This window comes from Durio zibethinus, chromosome 5 (assembly GCF_047325235.1).
Source record: "Durio zibethinus cultivar Kanyao isolate XHJ-2024 chromosome 5, ASM4732523v1, whole genome shotgun sequence".
NCBI classification, from domain to species: Eukaryota; Viridiplantae; Streptophyta; class Magnoliopsida; order Malvales; family Malvaceae; genus Durio; species Durio zibethinus.
Window position 1 is genome coordinate 24,438,093 of NC_143166.1, and position 21,673 is coordinate 24,459,765.

Here is a 21,673-nt window from a genome sequence, read left to right on the forward strand (position 1 = left end):
TCTATAAAAAGGGTCGAGATCAAGTGCTCTTAAGATGTGTAAGTGCAACTAAAGCAAAGAGGATTATTAAAGAAGTGCATGATAAAGTTTATGGGGCACATGCAAATGGTCATATAATGGTTAGACAAATTATGAAGGCTGGTTATTATTGGTTGATAATGGAAAGTGACTATATTGATTATGCCAGAAGATGTCATAAGTGTTAGATCTATGCTGACAAGATTCATGCGCCTCCAATAGTATTACATGTTTTGGCTCTTTCGTGGCCATTCGCTATGTGGGGCATGGATGTCATCAGTCCCATCACTCTAAAAGCTTCAAATGGGCATAGATTCATTTTTGTGATGATTGATTACTTACAAAGTAGGTAGAAGCTGCATCATATGCTAGTGTGACCTGATCTGTGGTATGCAAGTTCATAAAAAAAGAGATAATATGCTAGTATGGGCTTTCAAAAACCATTATTTTTGATAATGCCTAAAACTTGAATAGCAAAATGATGAATGAAGTATGCACTCAGTTCAAGATCCATCATCATAATTCGACACCATATCATCTAAAGATGAATGGGGTAGTGAAGGCTGCAAATAAGAATATCAAAAGAATCTTAGAAAAAATGACTTGATACTTACAAAGATTGGCATGAGACGTTGCCTTTTGCTTTGCATGCTTATAGAACATCAGTCTGAACATCTACTAGGGCCACCCCGTTCTCTTTGGTGTATGGAATGGAAGCTGTGCTACCAATCAAAGTGAAAATTCTCTCGCTGAGAGTCCTGATGGAGGTAGAGTTAGACGAAGCAGAATGGGTTCGAAATCACTACGAGTAATTGAATCTCATTAAAGAGAAAAGACTTACGGTACTTTGTCATGGTCAATTATATCAAAAGAGGATGATGAGAGCACATGATAAGAAAATCCATCCTCGTCACTTTAGGGAAGGAGACTTAGTGCTAAAAAGGATCATTCCAAATCAACATGACAATCGAGAAAAATGGACACCAAATTGGAAAGGCTCGTACGTGGTGAAAAAGGCCTTTTCTGGTGGGGCATTAATTTTGACAGAAATGGACAGAAGTGATTTACCTACTCCAATAAATTTAGATACTGTAAAAAAATATTTTGCTTTAAAAAAAAGAGAAAAAAAGAAAAAAAGTCAAAAAAATGAAAAATGAAAAATAATGACTCATTTAATCTGAAAACCTAAAAAGGTGGCGTAGATGTACTTAAAACACAGGGGCAAGTGTAGTTTGACGAACTTTGAAGGATCAAAAAAATCATCTGATTTAGTTTTAGAAAAAGAATCTGAGAATATTTTGTTCGTGATTATCTTATGATCATTATTTTGGGAACCTTTGTTTCAACTCAAACACTTTGCCATGCACTTATTAAGTATGCTATCTTTTCTTTAGAAATAACGCTTGTCCATTCCTATATTCTCATTTGACACTTTTGTTCACAGTACAAATATGAGAAATGTGTGATTGTATTTTGTTTGTCTTGAACTTAAAATGATGAAAAGGAAAACAAACATGAAAGATCTTAGTATTACTTTTTAAAAATTGACAAAGACAAATGAAAAATGATTAGAAAGGCATGACAAGACATTAATGTTGTAGACTTTTTGAAGAAGAAAAGTATTGTTAGGGAAGAATACAATGTTCAGATGTTAAGAACAGATTGGTCATATGGCAATTGTTGAGAATTCTGATAAAAGAAGCAAAAAGTGAGAGATTTTGAAAACCTTTTTACTATAATGAATAATTTGGATTGCATTACATGTATTACATTTAGAGCACTTAGTACATGCATCCATGAGTAGGTATAATAAAGACAGAGACTTTCCATTTTCTAATAAAAAATAAGATTTTGATATTCGAATGAAGATAATGATCAAACAAAAGATTTCAAAAGAGAGAAATTTACTTGTTAAAAGATGAGAACTCAGTTTCGAGAATAGATGGACTTTTAAAGTTGTTGAACCTCTGCTTAGAGGAGCTTTTTTAAGATGAGAATTTATTTAAAGTTGTTGAGCTTATGCTGAGATGAGTTTTTTCAAGATGAGAATTTCTTTAAAGTTGTTGAACCTCTGCTTATAGGAGCTTTTCTAAGATGAGATTTTTAAAGTTGTTGAGCCTTTGTTTAGAGGAGCTTTTCCAGGATGATGAATTTCAAAGTTGTTGAGCCTCTATTGAGAGGAGCTTTTCCAGGATGATGAATTTTAAAATTGTTAAGCCTCTGCTGAGAGGAGCTTTTTCAAGATAAAAATTTCTTTAAAATTGCTAAACCTCTACTTAGAGGAGCTTTTTCGAGATGAGATTTTTAAAGTTGTTAAGCCTCTGCTTAGAAGAGCTTTTCCAGGATAATGAATTTTAAAGTTGTTGAGCCTCTACTTAGATAAGCTTTTTCAAGATAGAATTTAAAGTTGTTGAGCCTCTGCTTAGAGAAGCCTTTTTACATTTTCAAAAGTCGTTGAACTTCTGCTTAGATGAGCTTTTTCAAGATGGATTTTAAAGTTGTTGAGCTTCTGCTTAGATGAGCCTTTTTAAATTTTCAAAAGTTCTTGAGCCTTTGCTCAGAGGAGCTTTGTAAATTTTTAAAAATGTTGTTAAACTTTTAGAGCCCTAAAAAAAAAGAGAGATTTTATGCTCAATGTTTTCTTTTTTCTGAACAAAATGATTGTTTTTTTGTCTTTGCCCTATTCCTGATTCTCATAAATAGGCAAAGAGGGGCAGCTATAAACATCATTTTATTTTATTTTATTATTATTATTTTTTCTTTCTTCTTTCTTTCTTTCTTTCTTTTTCCTTCTTCTTATTTCCTTATCCGATTCAATTTGACAGCTATGAGTGCATTAAATGCACCATTCCCAAAAGTCCAAAATCACGACCGGCCACCACCAGCAACTGCTAATATACTGCCTAACTTGGCAGCATGAATTTTGGGTTGAAAACATGGGATTCAAATCCCAGAAAATCTAGGATTTGAATCCCAAAAAGCTCTATAAATAGAGCTTGTTACCTACAAAATGAGTGAAGGATCGATTAAAAAAGAGGAGATAAAAAAAAAAACCTCGAAACCCTGCCAAAAACAAAAAAAAAGTTTGCCAAATTCAAAAAAAAAAATTTTGTCAAAAAAAATCCAAAACAAACCAAACATATACAAATATAGAAACAATAGCCTCTGGAAATGAGGACTACAGCGTCAACAAAAAAAAAACACACAAACATAAAAAAAAAAAAGTTTATGGCTCAAAAACTTCTAGGCTAGATCTACATTGTTTGGGACACTTTCAGTGAAATGGAGGTTGGATCTGGGTTTAAGGGGTTGAGAGGAACATTTTGGTCTTTTTTGGGATTTTTCGATCACTGATGAAGGCGACCGGTGATTGGCAACCAACGGTGACAACCACCGGCTGGCCCTATTGGGTTTTGGTCTGAAAAGGGAGAGGGGAGAGGTTTTTTTTTCTGAAATAGGAGAAAATGACCAAAAATTTTTTTTTGAGACCTTTTATATAAACTGAAACAATCAAAATGACATCGTTTCAATAAAGGCCCAAAATGATGCCGTTTTAAGCACCTAGGATCCACGCGTCAACCCGCTGACTTAACCCGAGCTTTGCGCAACCGACCCAACAACCCGATTCGTCTTCAGACCCAAACCGATCTATCTAAACCAAGCCAGACCGAGCCAGACCATCCCCGAACCGCTAGATCAGATCATGCCGTTGATCCGACTGGACACACGTTGATCGGACCATTGACCGATCCAGTTTAGGTAAAAAAATTACTTTTTTGAATTTTTTTATTTTTTTATATATTATTTTATTAATATTTATGCATGTTAAAATATTTATATTTTTTAGATTAAATGATGAAATATGTAGTTAAATTTTTTTTTATAATTTTGTTAATTTTTAAAATAAACTTTAAAAATAAAAAATAAACTTAATAATAATACAAAAATAATAAAAATGTAAGAAAAGAAAATTTTTTATTCGATGATGAGATTCAAAGGTATTTCGAATAGTGTGCCTATGAAATCTCTAGGTGAAAAGATTTTTTTAAATACTACCAGTGTGTTGGAGTATTTATAAAAAATTTTCAATACAATAAAATTTTTTTTTTTGTTAATAAAAAATAAAAAATAATTAATTTTATTAAAAAATAATAATAATATAAATAAGAAAAAAGGAAATTTTATCCAATAATGGGATTCTAAAAGTATTCCGAGTGGTGATGCTTTATGAAATCCCTAGGTGAGAAAATTTTTTAAAAATATTACCAATGTATTGGAATATTTATATAAAAACTTCAACATAATAAAAATTCCTTTTTCCTTTAAAAATTTAAATTAAAAAAAATCAAATAAAACAATTAATAAAATTTTAAAAAAAGAGAATAAAATATGTGCATCAAACATGGTAACATTCTGCATTGCATGCACGACATAATTTTTTACGAAAAGTAAATTTGAGCCTCAAGGATGGGACTCTAAGGTATTCCGAAAAGTGATGTCTAAGAAATCTCTAGGTGAGAAAAAGTTCTTCTAATGTTATCAACGTACTAGAACATTTTAAGAATTATTTCAATAAAAAGGTTTTAATTTATTTTTCTCGAATAAAAATGAAACAATAAATAATAAATAGAAAAACAATTTCTAATAAATAAAAAAATCAAGAAACTTATTTTTCAAACCCCGAAAATGGGACTATTTTTTATCAAAATCAAAGGATAACGCGTAGTTAATTGGTACAATTTTAAACGGACATTGTGGGGGTGCTAATCCTTCCTCACATGTAACCAATTCTTGAATCCAGACTGTTGCACAGACCCTAAAATTATCCTTTTAATAAATTTTAATTAATTTTAAGATTTCATTAAGAGGATATATTTTAATATGTGGCCAATCGCACCTAGCCAAAAAAAGATTGGTGGTGACTTTGTTATTTTTTATTTTATTTCTAAATTCGTCAGAAGGACACAAAACCGTTACAATAATAGGTTTTGGAGAAAAATTTTATTTCAAAAATTAGAACGAAAATTGAAAAAGTTGAAAGAATAATAGAATGAAGTAAACGCTAGAGTAAATAATGAAAGAATAGTAGAAATAGAGTTCTACAAGACAAAGCTCGAATAGTAAAAGCTGCAGAAAAGGGAAAGTAAATTGTAGTTGGTATGGACAAAGAAATAGTAGATTAATGAAGCTGAAGTTTGAAGTTAGGGATTTGATACGCTAAGTGTGGGGACAATTTTAGTTGAGTTTGTAAGATAAATGCCTATCAATCTGACAAATAAAGGCATTTTCAACAAACAAACGCAGCTAACTTTTAATGTTTTGAGTTGGAAGGAGTTTTAAAAAATTACATTTAACATTATTGAAGGTGTCTTTTACTAAAAATGCCTTTAATAATCCCCTTCAATTTTTTAAACAATATTATTGAAGGTATTTTTAGTCAAAAATGCCTTCCATAATCCAATTTTAAAGGAAATAATTGAAGTTGCTTTTTGTAAAAAATACTTTCAATAATCCATTCCAATTTTTTATCAAGGGATTATTAAAGTTATTTTTAGTCACAAATGCATTCAATAATCCCCTAAAAAATTTTAAAGGAAATTATTGAATGCATTTTTTTATAAAAAATACCTTCAATAATTCAGTCCAACTTTTTATCAGGGGATTATTTAAGGCATTTTTAGTCAAAAATGCCTTCAGTAATCCCCTAAAAATTTTTGAAAAAAATTATTGAAGGCGTTTTCTATAGAAAATGCCTTCAATAATCCACTCCAATTTTTTATCACGGGATTATTGAAGGCGTTTTTAGTGACAAATGCCATTAATAATCCCTTGAAAAATTTTAAAGAAAATTATTGAAGGTGTTTTTTTTTTTTGTAGAAAATGCCTTCAATAATCTAGTGTAATTTTTTATCGGGGGATTATTGAAAGCATTTTTGGACTAAAAACCCCTTCAATAATCCCTTGAAAAATTTTAAAAGAAATTATTGAAGGCATTTTTTTTTTTCAAAAAACGCCTTCAATAATCTCCTTCAATTTTTATTAGGGGATTATTGAAGGCATTTTTAGTAACAAACGCATTCAATAATTCCCAAAAAATTTCTAAAGAAAATTATTGAAGGCATTTTTTTTTTGTAGAAAATGCCTTTAATAATCAAGTCCAATTTTTGATCAGGGGATTATTGAAGATGTTTTTAGACTAAAAATATCTTCAATAATCCCTTAAAAATTTTGAAGGAAATTATTGAAGGTATTTTTTGTAGAAAACACATTCAATAATCCCCTCTAATTTTTTATCAGGGGATTACTGAAAGCATTTTTTGTAGAAAATACCTTCAATAATCTCCTTTAAAAATTCATAGGGGATTATTGAAGGTGTTGTTAGTGAAAAATGCCTTCAATAATCCAATGATAAAAAATTGTAAGGGATTATTAAAGGTGTTTTTGTAAAAAACAAGTATATCACCATCGGACTTCGAGAACGGGTTATGCAAATATCAAGTATGAGCTTGTAAGTATTTACACACTTATTTTATACTCATAAATAAATATTTATGAACATTCATTTAATAAATTCTAATTCTTACATTATGGTAATTTATTAGAAATCAACTAGCTCTGGCACCAAAGTTTCTAGTTGGGATGTATGAAAACAAGGACATTTGTAGAAGGATGGATCATTTACAGATGAAGCAACCAAAGAAATGGCTAAAAAGATTGTATGTATAACTGCTCATTATATCATGAATGATTGGCTTTGTGCTTGTATGCATGACTATATAGTAACTTGTATAGATTTATTGTTACAACCCATCTTATTAGTGTCTTTCAGGATGATTATGCTACTAAAGTTAAATCTGATGAACTGGTAACCCAATATGGCAAAGATCCCTTATCTTTGGCATTAGGCATGAAAGAGAGACAATGTCGAGTTCATAGGTTTGGTAAATTTGTGTTACCATCAAAGGTTTTCAATAATCAACCCAAAACCCCTCAAATGATGAATGCACAATATGAAGCAATCATTGAGCAACAATAGCAAAGACTTGATGAGTAAGAATAAAGTCTGAATGACCAACAGCAAGGACTCATAGCTTTAGAGGCGATGTTGGCAACAATGCAACCTAGCATGCCTGTAGGCCAATCGAATAGCATCATCCACCTAGGACAAGCTTTTATTGTAATTCAGGCAATAAACCCAACCTTCGATACTAGCCATGAAGTATGATTTTGTTTATTCACTTAATATGTAATTATTTATTATATTTATTAATGTAGTATTAATACATATATTTTGTTATATATTGTAGTAGGATGTTGGGACTCAGAGTATGACCCCTTACTTAGGCTGCCATTACTGAGTTATCTAATTATTCACTTGATCATTTTTTTCAAAGAAAGCTGCATTACAGTTGAGTCTGAGGATGTGTTATTTGATCAACCATCACTTTCTTACATTGGTGAAGATAAGGTTTAGGAATTTTGTAACCTAGATGAAATATCAGTTGCTAATATTATTGCTTATATGAGGTTAGCTTATAAATTTAAATATACAAAGTCAATATTTATTAATCTATATTACGGTGTATTACTAACTAGTATTGTTGATTATTATCATGCAACTTCTTATATAGAGAGATCAAGGCCAGAGAAATGATCCATTAATTTAGATTCATTAACCCTAATATCATTAGTGAGCAGAGTGCCATAGTCATTTTTTGTGCTTGTCATGTGATTAAATGCATGAAAAAATGGGCTAATTATTATTTGCTCCCTTGTAATGTTGCGTAAGTTATATTCATACAAATAATTATTCCAACCTTAACTAAATTTGAGATGATGCCTAATCTGAGTATATCATTCTTATTATTTTGCAGTCGTCATTGGTAGCTTATTGTGATTAATGGCAATTCCTTAACACCATACTTATTTAATTTGTCTTAACCAATGATGATGCCTAATCTTGATATTAAAAATTTTATAAAAAGGTATTACATGTTATTATATTATCTTCTATTTCTTCATAATTACATTTATTTTTATATTAAGTAAATTTTTTCTTTTCAATTTAGGGTATTGTCTATAGTTGGTAAAAAAGAAAAGATAAATTAGGTGTCATTACCAGTAAATGCGAAATTTATTCTTTTATGCTGAGTTTGTTTAGATACATGTTTTTTAAACTCACTAAATTTATTTTTTAGGTACCTCATCAACCGGGATATACTGAATGTAGATATTATGTCCTTTGTTTTATGAGAGATAGTATTATGTGATTTTATGACCACACCATTCAAGGTTAGTATTCATTTCATAAAATTATTATATCTTAAAAAAAAAAAGGCTAAATTATGCTCTTGTTTATTAACATTTACTTCTGATTTTTTTTAGTAGAAGAGTAAAGAAAGCTTCACGACAAATGAACTTGATGAAGTTCATAAAGAATGGTGTGAGTATGTATTATCATTTTCTAAACCTTGAGGTTGGAGATTGTTGGTCGGGTGTAAATATAAGCATTTCATTTATTATAATGTATTTAACATGCCATGTTGAATGAATAATTTAAGTTTCTAGATTAAGGTATTGATTTAATATTATTGGTATATATTTGTTTTATATCAATTGGTAGTTTATATGAATACACATATATTAAGGATGATTATTTGAGAAAAATGTATATATCGACAACATTATCAGTTTTAAATTTGAATGTGTGGTCAATTTATTAAAATACTAAAATATTTGTACTGTAAATTTTAAAATGTAATTCGTAGTAAACATCTATAAACCAAATGTTTTCTGGGCATAAACCTACAACTGAGTACTTCAAATGTTTTTTGAGCATAAACCTACAACCAACTTCACATATATAATTAAACCAAATGTTTTTGGATAGGATTACTGAAAGCATTTTTAGTCAAAAAATGCCTTGAATAATCTGTTACAAAATATTAAATGGAGTTATTAAAGGCGTTTATGGCTAAAAACACCTTCATTAATCCCCTCCAAAATTTTTTGTATGGATATGAAGGCTTTTTTTATCTAAAATGCCTTCAATAATCTGTTTCAATTTTTTTATAGATTATTGAAGGCATTTTTTTACTGAAAATGCATTTAATATTCTCTCTCTAAAATTTTTTGAATGGATTCTTAAAGTCATTTTTGGCTAGAAAATACCTTGAATAATCCCTTACAAATAATCCCTTCAAAAACCCAAAAAATGCTAAAAATGAGGGTCAAACCTACAACCTTATGGTTAACAACCGTATGATCTAACTGACAGAGTTAATCTAGTTTTTTTAACCCACTTTCATTAAATTTTGACAGGATATTTATTAAAAGTGTTTTTGACCAAAAACGCCTTCAATAATCCTCTCTAATTTTTTAGGGAAATTATTGAATGCATTTCTGGCAAAAAACGTATTTAATAATCACCTCCATTTTTTATAAGGGGATTATTCAAGGCATTGTCTACCAAAAATGCCTTTAATAATTCCCTATCCATTTTTATGAAGTGATTATTCAAGGTATTTTCTGCTAAAAACGCTTTCAATAATCACTCCAATTTTTTAGAGAGGATTATTTAAAGCATTTTAGTTGAAAAACACCACTAATGTTTGTCTTTAGTGACATTTGTAAGTACAAATGCTGTTATTTGAATATTTAGTAGCGTTTTGATAAAAAAATGATTTAAGTTTTATAAAAACATGGAAGCTAGCTACATTTTAAAGTGAAATCTCACTACAAAACTGCTACTAATCTTTCATTTTCTTGTAGTGTGATGAAATTGATTTTGTATATTCTTGAGATATGCTTGTTTTTAGAACTTATGTTTAAGCATGAATTTGTTTATGAATACTTGACATTGATGATATCATGCTTTGTGAAATTATTATGGGTGTTTGTTGAGATAAATTGTGTGTGTAATTGTTTTTCTATTTATGCACAAACTTAGGGGGAGCGTACAAAGCTTAATAAATTTAAAATTTTATGTTTTGCTTTGAAAGTGATTTTTCCTAGAGACAAGCCTTAAAATATGAAATTTTTTTAGCAAGTTTTTAATTGTAAAATGAAATTGAATATCTTGAATTCAATGACTTAAACTTGCTAAAACAAAGAAAACTAGATAACTTGCAATGGTTTTAATTTCTCATAAGTGCTACATGCAAGTTTCTAAAGATTTTAGAGCTTAAAATATAAAATCTTGTTTTTGAACATTTATGAGCATAAAAACCATTTGGACTTTTTCAAAGTGCAATATAAAACTTTTCTAAATGGTTTGAAGAGCTTAAATATGAGTTTAAACATACTTGCCCATCTTAATAGCCTTTTTCAAAGAAATATAGGGTTTAAGAATTTACTTTTTATTTTCTTGATTCTAAGGCCAAATGATCACTCGAACAACTTTGTTTTGTCAGTTGAAACTTGTTGGAAAGGTTCAAGATGGTTAAAAATGAGCTTGATTAGTTTTGAAATTTATTAAGGTATTTTTCAAGAAAAAATGAGTTTTAAAGCGCAAAAATCAAAATCCTAAACATATTAAGCTTTGAATGGATTATCCTATTGTATTTTACATAAATATATTTGCTTGAATGATTTTGGCATGATGGAAATGATTTTTGAGATTTTTATGCATATTGATTTGTGATTATTGAACATGCCTACATAACTATGATGTTTGGAATTGCTCCACTTGTTGATAATGCTTGGATCTTGTGAAATATTACTTAAACTTGATTATTTTATTCTCAATTGTTTTAACTTTTGATTTGTGATTTTAGAAATTGATGATCATCTTGTGCTTAAATCATAAATATTGATGTTTGATTGTTCATCTTTTGATTTCTTATGAAATAGTCTTGAAATATGTTTTAATTCTTTATCCTTATTAATTCAAGATTTATTTATTCTCTTGTGTTGGTGAATTGATGAATTTTATGTCCTTAAAAGATATATATTGATTTTTTGTTCATTTATGTTTTTGATCAAGAGATGTGCTCATATGATGATTCGTTCAACTTGACCTTAATACTTGTGATTTAAAAGTGCTTAAATTATTTATTTCTTAACTAGTGAAATACTTTTGTGATATGCATGTTCTTGTGCTTAAATGTTTTATCTCTTAATTTGTGTTTTTAAATTGGTGAACTACTTATTTTTTAAAATGATATGTGTTGTTGGTTCATCTATTATTCTTGTCAAGTGTGTGCTTATATGAATATGATTGAGCTCTACTTGACATGCTTGCATTATGACTTAAGTGAGTGATTTTCTTATAGTACTTATTTTTACCTTATGTCATTGTCCATTTTGGCCTATGATTTGTATTGACATATTTATTCTTTTATGATGAAATTTTCTTAAATTTGTTTGGATGATAAATATATCTTCTTTCAGTTTTCAATTTGTAAATCTCCTAAAATTTGTCTTGACATATTCTTTGTTGATTTATTGAATATACATGAATATTGAATATGTCTTCTTTGTTTTCATTATTTCTAAAAGATCTAGAAAGGATTCATGTTTTGCTCATTCCTTGAGAACTTTTGATTTAGTGCTAATATTGAGTTATTTGATGTTTGATTTGATACATGGCCTTTAGCATAAGCTTATAAAGTATTTTTTATAAAATATATCTCCCTTACAATTGACAACTTGTGCTTAGTGAATAAATTTTCTTTTGCCTATAATGACTTAGAATATGGAATTAGTTTCTAACAATTGGTATAATTTTTATTAATTGATTTTCTTGATGCTTCTAACAAAAATATTTTATCAAGAAATTTTCTAAGTCTATGCTAGGAGAACTTGAAATAAGCATTAATGGGTCAATATTCTTTTTAAAGTTCAAGTATAGCAAGCAAAGCATCTTCATCAATCAAGCCCAAGTACATTAAAGATTTGCTCAAAACATTTGGAATGGAAAACTCAAAACCAAATGAGCACTTCAACATAGCTTGATAATGATAAAGGTAATTGTATTGACTCTATGCTATGTGTCTATAGATGCTTACTTTGATTGTATGCAAAAATGAGATATTATGCTAAAACATATGAACACATTGCACAAATTAATCACCAAGCCACTAGCTGGATATTTTTTAATATTCTTGAAAGCTTGGATTGATTAACTCACATTCATTGATATTCATGCCTACTTCTTAATTGCTTTGATGAGATTGAAAGTTTTAATGCATGAATATTTGGTCAATGCATGAATCCTTGAACATGGATATGAGTTAAATGGATTGATTTCTTTGAACATGTTCATTGATTAAGATTATTGAAATAGCATATACCACATTATGTCTAAATGTTTGTATCTTTTTTGGTATATTGCTATATGTGATTTGAAATGTTTTTGCATATGCCTATATGATTTTGATTGAAATATATATTTAGATACTTGCATATGTTTAGATTAAGTTCATTGTTATGCATTGAAATAAATAGGAATATATTTGAATAATTATGCTTTCATTATTTCTTTGCTATAGCATATGTATTCATCATACTTGAAAAATCATGCTTGTATAATTCTTTGCTATAATATGATGATTGAATATTTGTTTTGGATAGGATATGCTTATGAAAGAATGCTATTATGCATGCATTGATTGAACTTTTCATGTGCTTGAAATATATCATGATCCTTGAAAGTTTGTGAACAAAATAGTTAACAATTGGTAACATTTAGTATCAAAATTGCTAAAGAACTTTTTAACTTTCATGGACACTTGTTTATGTGCCTATCCTTGATATAGTTTGTACCTTTCATGCAAAATTGTATGTGCCTTAAATTGATTAATCCTTATTTTGAAAAAGATGAGAAACCTTATAATACAATTTTACTTGATTTGTTTTGTAATAACAATTAGAATGCTTTGTGATAACATATCTTTAACAATTGGTATGAGCTTGTATGTGCTTGAATTTATGCTTAATTGTTATTGATGTTTTAGGTTATAAGCATATCTTATGCTAACATGATTTATGAGTAGGTTGCATATCATTCATTATCCTTTGCTCATAAATTTCATGTAGTAAATTTGATGACTTGTGCTAAAATGCTAAAATTGGATATATTAGAATACTTTTATTCTTTTGTGTTTGAATACATGCATTTGAACTTGACTGTGAACATCATATGATTACATGCGTTCAAAAATACTCTTCATATTATTGGAATCATGCGTTTTGTCCTATGTCTTAAACTAATCTCTCTTTCTTTTGCTATGACAAAAAGAAGGTGAGTTTAGTTCTTTTTTTTTTCTTGTATGCTTATAGTAATTGATATAAGAGCTTAAACATTTCGTATAAAGAGTTTAAACAAAAAGGGGGAGAAATGTTTTACGTATATATTTGTTAAAACTTTTTTATGTTTATTTGCTTGTACCTTTTTGCTATGACAAAAAGAGGGATAAATATTTAGTGGACAAATTTGCTTGTGTTTGATGTGCTTAGTTGTTATATATGCTCTAACATGAGTTAATTGAGTTGTGTTAGATTAGAATGTATAAATTGAAGGGGAGTTCTACCATGTGCGAGTTTTTCAAAACTTTTTCAAAAATCTTAATGTCTTAAAAAATGTTTTTCATCAAGCAAATTTATCTTTAAGTTTTGTTATATCAAAAAGGGAAAGACTGTTAGTCTTGAATTGATCTTTATTTTGAAATGACAAAACATTAAGCTAAATAAGCTTGATCAAGATTTTGAAAAAGATTTATTTAGTACAAGTTCTTAAGTTTTATTATTTTGGTACTAAATAAATAATATGATTTTCAAAGTTTAAACAAGCCTTTCTTTATGTTTTCTTATTTCTCAAATCTAAAGTATCATTAAACTTTATTTATTTGGGTTTAAATGAAAGTCCAAATGTTGTTTTTAAAGTGAACTTATTCATTTTGGACTCAATGCAATTTTGATAATATTGATTTTGAGAATAGATAAACTTAATAAAGTTGTTTTACAAGAACAAAGTTTTCCAACATTGAACTTGTTTTATTTTTTTTTTTTGTATTAATTCACAAAGTTTTAATATTTGAATTTTATATGGTTGGAAAGCTCCTTAAGTTTACTTTCTAATGGATTAAACAAAATCAAAATCCAAATTTTCTAAGAAAAGATTTTGAATTTTTACTAGACACTTTACAGTTATCTAAAAATTGCATAAAAGGTAGATGTGAAAATTCACTATAATTCATATACAATGAACTAGGTGATGAATTTTATATGGATAGAAAGCCCTTTAAATCTAGTTTGTAAATCTTCAAATAGTTTTCAATTTGAAATTGTATAACTCAAGATATAATCAAATTAGTGAGTGGAGTATAAGGTTTTTTTACACAAAATGAAAAGTTTGTTCCAAGATTTAAGAAGGGATTGATCACCTAGACTATGGGATCGATCACCTAGAAAAGGGATTGATTGGTACTAAATATGGATCAATTGGTTGTACCTTTTCACACATAAAATTGTGTTAGCTTTATAGGTGAGATGGTGATCCAAGAGGGGGTGAATTGGATTTCTCTAAATTCTTCCGAAACAATGATTTCAATATAGTTGAATGGAAATTAAAACAATAAGCAACTTTGATGAAAATATAATGCAAACAATAGCAATTAATGAACCTAAAATCAAATATAAACAATAATAAATTGTAAGGAAATAAGGATAGAGAAATCAAACACAATGATTTATAGAGGTTCGGTTCTTTTCCATAAGGCACCTACGTCCTCTCTCTTGGTTGTCCACACCAAGGCTTCAATCCACTAAATGAAGAAAAATTCTTACAAGATACAAACCTATCTTGTACTAAATCTCTATTTTTTTTCTCAAGGTTTAGATAGCAACCTCTACCCTTACAAGTCAAGAAGATGCATCACCTCTTACTTACAAGATAACCAAATAATTTTTGCAAACTAAAATACCTTTCAAGGTTGAGTGTTTTCCTAATGAAGTACAAAGAAAATGATGAATGGAAACACAACAATATTTTGGATACAAGAAAAATAAAAGATATTGAATTTAAGCTCTAAAAACTCTTGATTCTAAGAGAAAATGAAAATATAGCTTGTTGGTTCTTGCTCTCTTGATTAATCAATCTTCTTGGTGTGTTAGAGTGCCCAATTTATAGAGAAATTGAAGAAGTAGCCATTGGGAAGTGAAATTAGCCATTGAATGCATGAAAAAATAGCCGTTGGTGTGATCCCGCCTAGAACCGATCGATCCCTTCCTTTAGGGGATCGATTCCTTGCCTGGGTGATCGATCTCCTATGTGGGGGGATCGACCCCTTTTCTGAAAATTCAGTCTTGGGAAAATTCTGTTTGAAAAAAGGGATCGATCCTGTCCATGCTAGATGGTAGTTTTTCGTTTTGCACTCTACTTACTAATTTGATTATAGCTTGAGTTATACAATTTAAATCGTAAACTGTTTGAAGATTTAGAAACTAGACTTAAAGGGCTTTCTATCCATATAAAGTTCATCACTAATTCACTGTGTATGAATTATAATGAATTTTCAAATTTACGCATTGTGCAGTTTTTTTGACAACTGCAGAGTGTCTAGTAAAAATTCAAAATCTTTTCTTAAAAAATTTGGATTTTGATTTTGTTTAATCCATTAGAAAGTAAACTCATAGAACATTCCAACTATATAAAATTCAAATATTAAAACTTTGTGAATTAATACAGAAAAATGAAAGAAGTTCAATGTTGGAAAACTTTATTCTTGTAAAACAACTTTCTTAAGTTAATCTATTTCTCAAAACCAATATTATCAAAATTGTATTAAGTCCAAAATAAATAAATTCACTTTAAAAAACAAAAATTGGACTTTATTTAAAGTCAAATAAATAGTCTTTAAAGATAGATTTGGTTTGAGAAATATGAAACCAAGAAAGGTTTGTTTAAACTTTGAAAATCATATTATTTATTTAGTACCAAAATATAAAACTTAAGAACATGTACTAAATAAATCTTTTTCAAAATCTTTATCAAGCTTATTTAGCTTTAATGTTTTGTCATTTCAAAATAAGGATCAATTCAAGGCTAACAAATTGTTTGAATTTTAATTAACCCAATTCATCCCCCCCATAATAGGGGATTGATCCCCTATGCCCAGAAAAGGCTCCAATGGCTAGTTTTTCAAGCTTTAACGGGTGTTTTCAACTATAAACCATCTCCAAATGGCTAGTTCCTCATTTACTCTATATATCGGGCATTCCAACATACCAAGAAGGTTGATGAATCAATAGAGCAAGATTAAACAAGTCATATATTCATTTTTTTCAAAGAAATCAAGAGTTTTTGAGCTTCTAAGTTTATATCTTTGTATTTGTTGTATCTAAATCATTGTTGTTATTCATTCATCAAATTTCTTTGTACTTTATTAGGCAAACATTCAACCTTGAGAGGTATTTTAGTTTGCAAAAATCATTTGGGTTATCTTGTAAGCAAGAGGTGAGGTATCATCTTGATATTATAAAAGTAGATGTTACTATCTAAGCCTTAAGAAAAAGATAAAGATTTAGTACAAGATAGCTTTACATCTTGTAAGAGTTTTTCTTTTCAATTAGTGGATTGAAGCCTTGGTGTGGACAACCAAGAAAAAATAACATAGGTGCCTTGTGGAGAAGGACCAAACTTTTATAAATTATTGTGTTTTGATTTCTCTATCCCTATCTCCTTACATTTGTTGTTGTTTATATTTGATTCTAGGTTCATTAATTGTTATTGATTGCATCATATTTTCATCAAAAGTGCTTATTGATTTAATTCCTCATTCAATTATCTTAAAATTATTGTTTAAGAAAAATTTAGAGAATTTCAATTCACCCATTCTTGGATCACCATTTCACCTAAAAAGCTAACAATGAAGATGTTGATGAAAGAGGAAAAGTAGTCCAAGTTGTAGAAATAAGATTTTGAAAGCTATTGAAGGCATGGACTCTAATGCCATAAAAGATTATGAGCAAATGTAAGAATAGGGTTAAAAACAAAAATGGCTCCTTTACTATACACTTTTTATCAATTTGATATCTAAAGAAATAAAATTCGTAATTAGGTACCTAAACTTTTATTCTATCATACACTTTGGTATTTCATACTAACAACATTAGTCAAGTTATTGATGTAGCATGAATACCCAATAAAATTATTACATGTGACAATAAAATGCCATGTCATTGATGGGCCATCATCACATCAGCTTTAAAAGAAAATTTCATAAAAAATTAAAAAAAATTAAAAAATTAAAAAATCCAAAAAATAGAAAGAAATTGAATTTTTAAAAATTGTTTTAAGTGTGTGAGAAGAAGAGTTAGTGATGAAAAGAGTCGAGTTCAATAAGGATTTACATGTAAAGATGTTCGAGAAATTGAGTAAAGAGAATTCTTTGGAAAGGGTTAACCTCAGTCAATGTTTTGGAGGTTTGGACGTGATTGGGTTTTGATAATTCTATATTTTATAAAATTATCTTAGGCTTTATTGTATAAATTTCATCATTCTAGACTTGATTTAAACTTGTTCTTTAGAAATTTTTTGCAAATCCACCTAAATTTGTTTATTTTGTGATTTGTATAGGTTAATAATCTAAAGGTGATAATCAGTCAGTAAGCACTAATTTGATGAATTAAGGATGCCATGAGACCAAAAATATCAAAGCCAAGCTCAGTGGACCAAGTTAGAGAAAGTTGAAACTCTATGGTGCATCATAGAAAAAGTTGACTTTTGAAGCTTGACTTGGTTAACTTCTAAGTAGGATGAATTAATGATGATCTTATGCTCCTTGAGGAATTATTTTGACCTTAATCAAGTCAAAGTGATAAAGGACGATAAAGTGACAACAAATGGACTACATGGTGGATGCACATGCATTAGATGATAGCTGAAAATGAAGGGGTAATTTTGGTAAAATTTATGCTACTATGATTGTTAGTTTCTAGAAGGAATTTTGGACTGAAACATTCAGAGATGATATGGAATTAAAATGCCTTCTTATTGGCTAAGAGGATAGCACAAGGATCACAAAGAATGGAAAAAGGTTATCTCGTGAAGTAGCTAGAATTTACAAGCTACCATGCTCTCTTAAAATCACGATTTGGAGAGAATTTCAAAAGATTGAGGTGGAGCTGAGCTAGCAGCTAACTTTGTATTCTCTTGGGAGCTAATTGGTACACCTAGGACCAGCCACATAGGTCTCTTGAAGCTTGGAAAGCAACCTCCCTCAGGCGCCCTCCCATTAGGGATTTTATTTTTTTTCTTCAACTCAGTGTCAGCAGCCCCTTGGATGTTCGGTCTTGAGGCTTTAGGAGAAATTTTACCTAGCAAATTTTTTAAAAAAAATGCCATTTTACTGCCTTTTCAAACTTTTATTGTAGTTTAATTTCCTTGTAAATTTTCAGAAGTTAAATTTGTGTTTGTTTTACGCAAAGTTCTTGTTTCTTGCTTATTTCCAGTTTTAAATTTCAGCAGTTATTGTCTATGATTTTCATGCATTTTAAGCTTGTTTTTCTTTAAGTTTTTAACAGCTTCTTCACTCCTTTGATTGTTAACTTTGTAGCTAAAATCCTTATTTAAGTTTTCAAGCTTTAAAACTTTGTTTTCCTTGCAAAAATCCTCCTTTCTATGCAGTTTTTACAATCTGTCCAGATTTTGTTTTTTGCAATTGTGAGTTGTTTTCATGGCTGGTTGGAGCTTGATAGGGATGGTCCAAAATAGCTATTAGGTAGAGAAATCTCTTATGAAGCTCCTTGCACTTTAATCAACTACTTAATATTTTTCTTTCATTTATTTTTATGTTTATACTCTGTTTTCAACTTACTGTTTCGATTATTTGAGCTTGTTTTCCTTGTTCATTTGCTTGATTAATTAACTTTATTTTCATGTCAAGTTATTACATTTTAATGTTCTTACTTGCTTTTAAATATTTCCAGTATTTAATTTCATGTTTTTAGTGGTAGTAGTTATTATTTGTTGCTTTGAATTTCTGTTTTCTAGATTCTGTTTTGATTATGCCTTTTTTTTTTTTTTTTTAGCATTTAGATCATGTAAATTTAAGTTTTCAAATCCTTCAATTTCATGTTAAATTAATGTCATGCATACAGGTTAATTTTCATGTGTAATTGCATTGAGTTTTTTAAGTGTTTGTATATATGCCTTCTAGGATGTAGCATGTTTTCGTGCTGATTTGGCTGTTCAGTTTAGCGTAGTTTTCAACCCTTATTTATCGTAAAATGCACTTTCATTCTATTCCTTTTACTTGCTGTTTGTTTAAGTTTATATGCTACTTTATGCCTTGTTGATTTTGATGCTTAATTACCTTGATTTCTTGTCAATTTGTCTTGTATGTCTTGTTACATTTAGCTTGTTTAAATTTTGTTTCGGTTATCCTTTTAACTAGGATCATGTTACTTTAAATTACTTCCTTGCTTAGTTCAACTTAGGTTAAATATGCATTAGAATAATATTAGATTGATAGCAATTTCATTTAGCATTTAAGTGCCATATATTTTTAAGCCTTTTGTCAATACAGGCAGAGAAGCTTTTAGACCACTTAAGTAAATTTTCATGCATCTTAATATTATTCATACTCATTTAGGTCATTATGCTATTTAGGTAATTCTCGTGTTTAAAATAATTTTCATATTATGCATCTTAATTTGGTTTCTTTAAATTTCATGTTATTAATTTAGAGCTTACCTTAGGTTTTAGATACTTTCATCCATAGGCAAAACCAAAAATATGCAAAAGGAAAGACCAATTAATAATTTTACTAAAACAAAAAGACCGAGTATTATTTTTTATGAGATGAAGTATTCTACTACAATGGTGTAAAAAAAATTTAGGGGGAGGGGTCACAGTCCTTGTTAGCCCCCCCTAGTTACGCCCCTGCTTTCCTCAACTAGTAAAGTGGTTTAGTTTAAATTGTTTACTTTAGTAATTTGTAGTAACTAGGTTTATTTCATGCGGTAAATTTTAGGATTAATTTCGTAATTTTACCTTAAACTCTTTTTTTTATCATAATCGAATATAATTTAAATATCTGATTTTGATAGTTAACTCTAAGGTTAATCATAAGTTCGATTCTTGTGGAGACAACTCTTAATATTTTTTATTTATATTACTTGTGTAATCTTTACACTTACAATATCAGCATCAGATTTTAATCTTGGTTAAGTAAAAAGAAAAATGAAGTGGAAGTGAGCTGGTTCAATGGCTCAAAGTGAATCTTTTTTATTATTTTTTAATTTATTTGAATTTATTTTGAGTTTTCTTCTCATTGTGAATAGTATCTCAAGAAAAAGAGAAAAAAAATCTCAAAATCTTGAATATATTTTGGGGCTTGCTGGTGCACCAAATTTGAAGATTCTATGTAAATATCAAATACTATTTCCTACAAGCAAGGTGGGATGGTGATTGTTGAGGACTAAAATCTCTTTTTTGGAAAATTCTTTTATGAATCGCAGAACTTCAGAACTCCAAAAGAAAGAAGAAAAAAAAAAAAGCTTGAGCTTTTGTATAGGTAGTAGATAATGGATTATTAAGTATATGTTGTGATGGTTGATTTTGTGGTTATTAAGTATAAGAAATTATGATTATCTAAGTTACCCATCTTTATTTAGCACTTGTGGTAATATTCTTGGAAGTTTTAAGAATCCGATTTTTTAATTTGGGAATTTTATGAATATTTTAAAATTCAAGCTTTTTTTTAATTTTTTAATTTTTGGGATTTTTCAATTTTTAGATTTTTTAAAGTTTTTTAATTTTTTAATTTTTCAAATTTTTTTTAATTTTTTAGCTTAATACTGATGTGGTAATGAATTATTATGTGATAATTGGATATTTTTTACATGTGTTAAAATTTTATTGAATTTTCATACTATGTCAGTAACTTAACTACGGAAATAATCCCAAGGGCCAAAGTGCTTGACAGAATACAAGGACAAGTTAAGGTTGTTAAAACTGTACCAATAACGATTCGGTTTTATCTAAAAAAAATTGTATATATCATACCAGTTGCTTAGTTATATTATTTTGAATTTTTTGATTTAATATAAATATATTTATAAATATAAATAAACTTATACATAATAATACTATTAATAATCTATAAAATAAATATGTAATATTTTCAAAAATCAAATAAATAAGTTTAAAAGTATGAGAAACAATATCATTAATTTATAATAATATTTTTAAATACTTAATCTAATCATATATATTTAAATGAGTATTTTTTTCATGTAAATATTAAAATAAAAATAAAGATATGAAAAAATTAACCTTGACTTTATGATTGTTAAACTTTAGTGAGAGAATACAATTACTTTCTTGAAAGAGATTGAAATACTTAAAAATTTGAATTTAAAAATATAAAATATAAAAAAAATAAGTTACAGTGAAAAATAAAGAAATCTAACTTTCAAAAGTTATTTTATTATTTAATTTTATTTTTATTAAGTTAAAAATAGTCAAATAACTAAAGACAAGTTAAAAATATAAAATATGTTTCACATTTATGTATTAATCAAAACAAGCTAATTCATAAAAATTCATCAAAATAAACCAAAACCAATATAAATATCGATATTATTCGATATTAAATTCAATATAAAAATCATCCTCAAATCTAACTTTTTTTTTTTATAATTGGAGTGT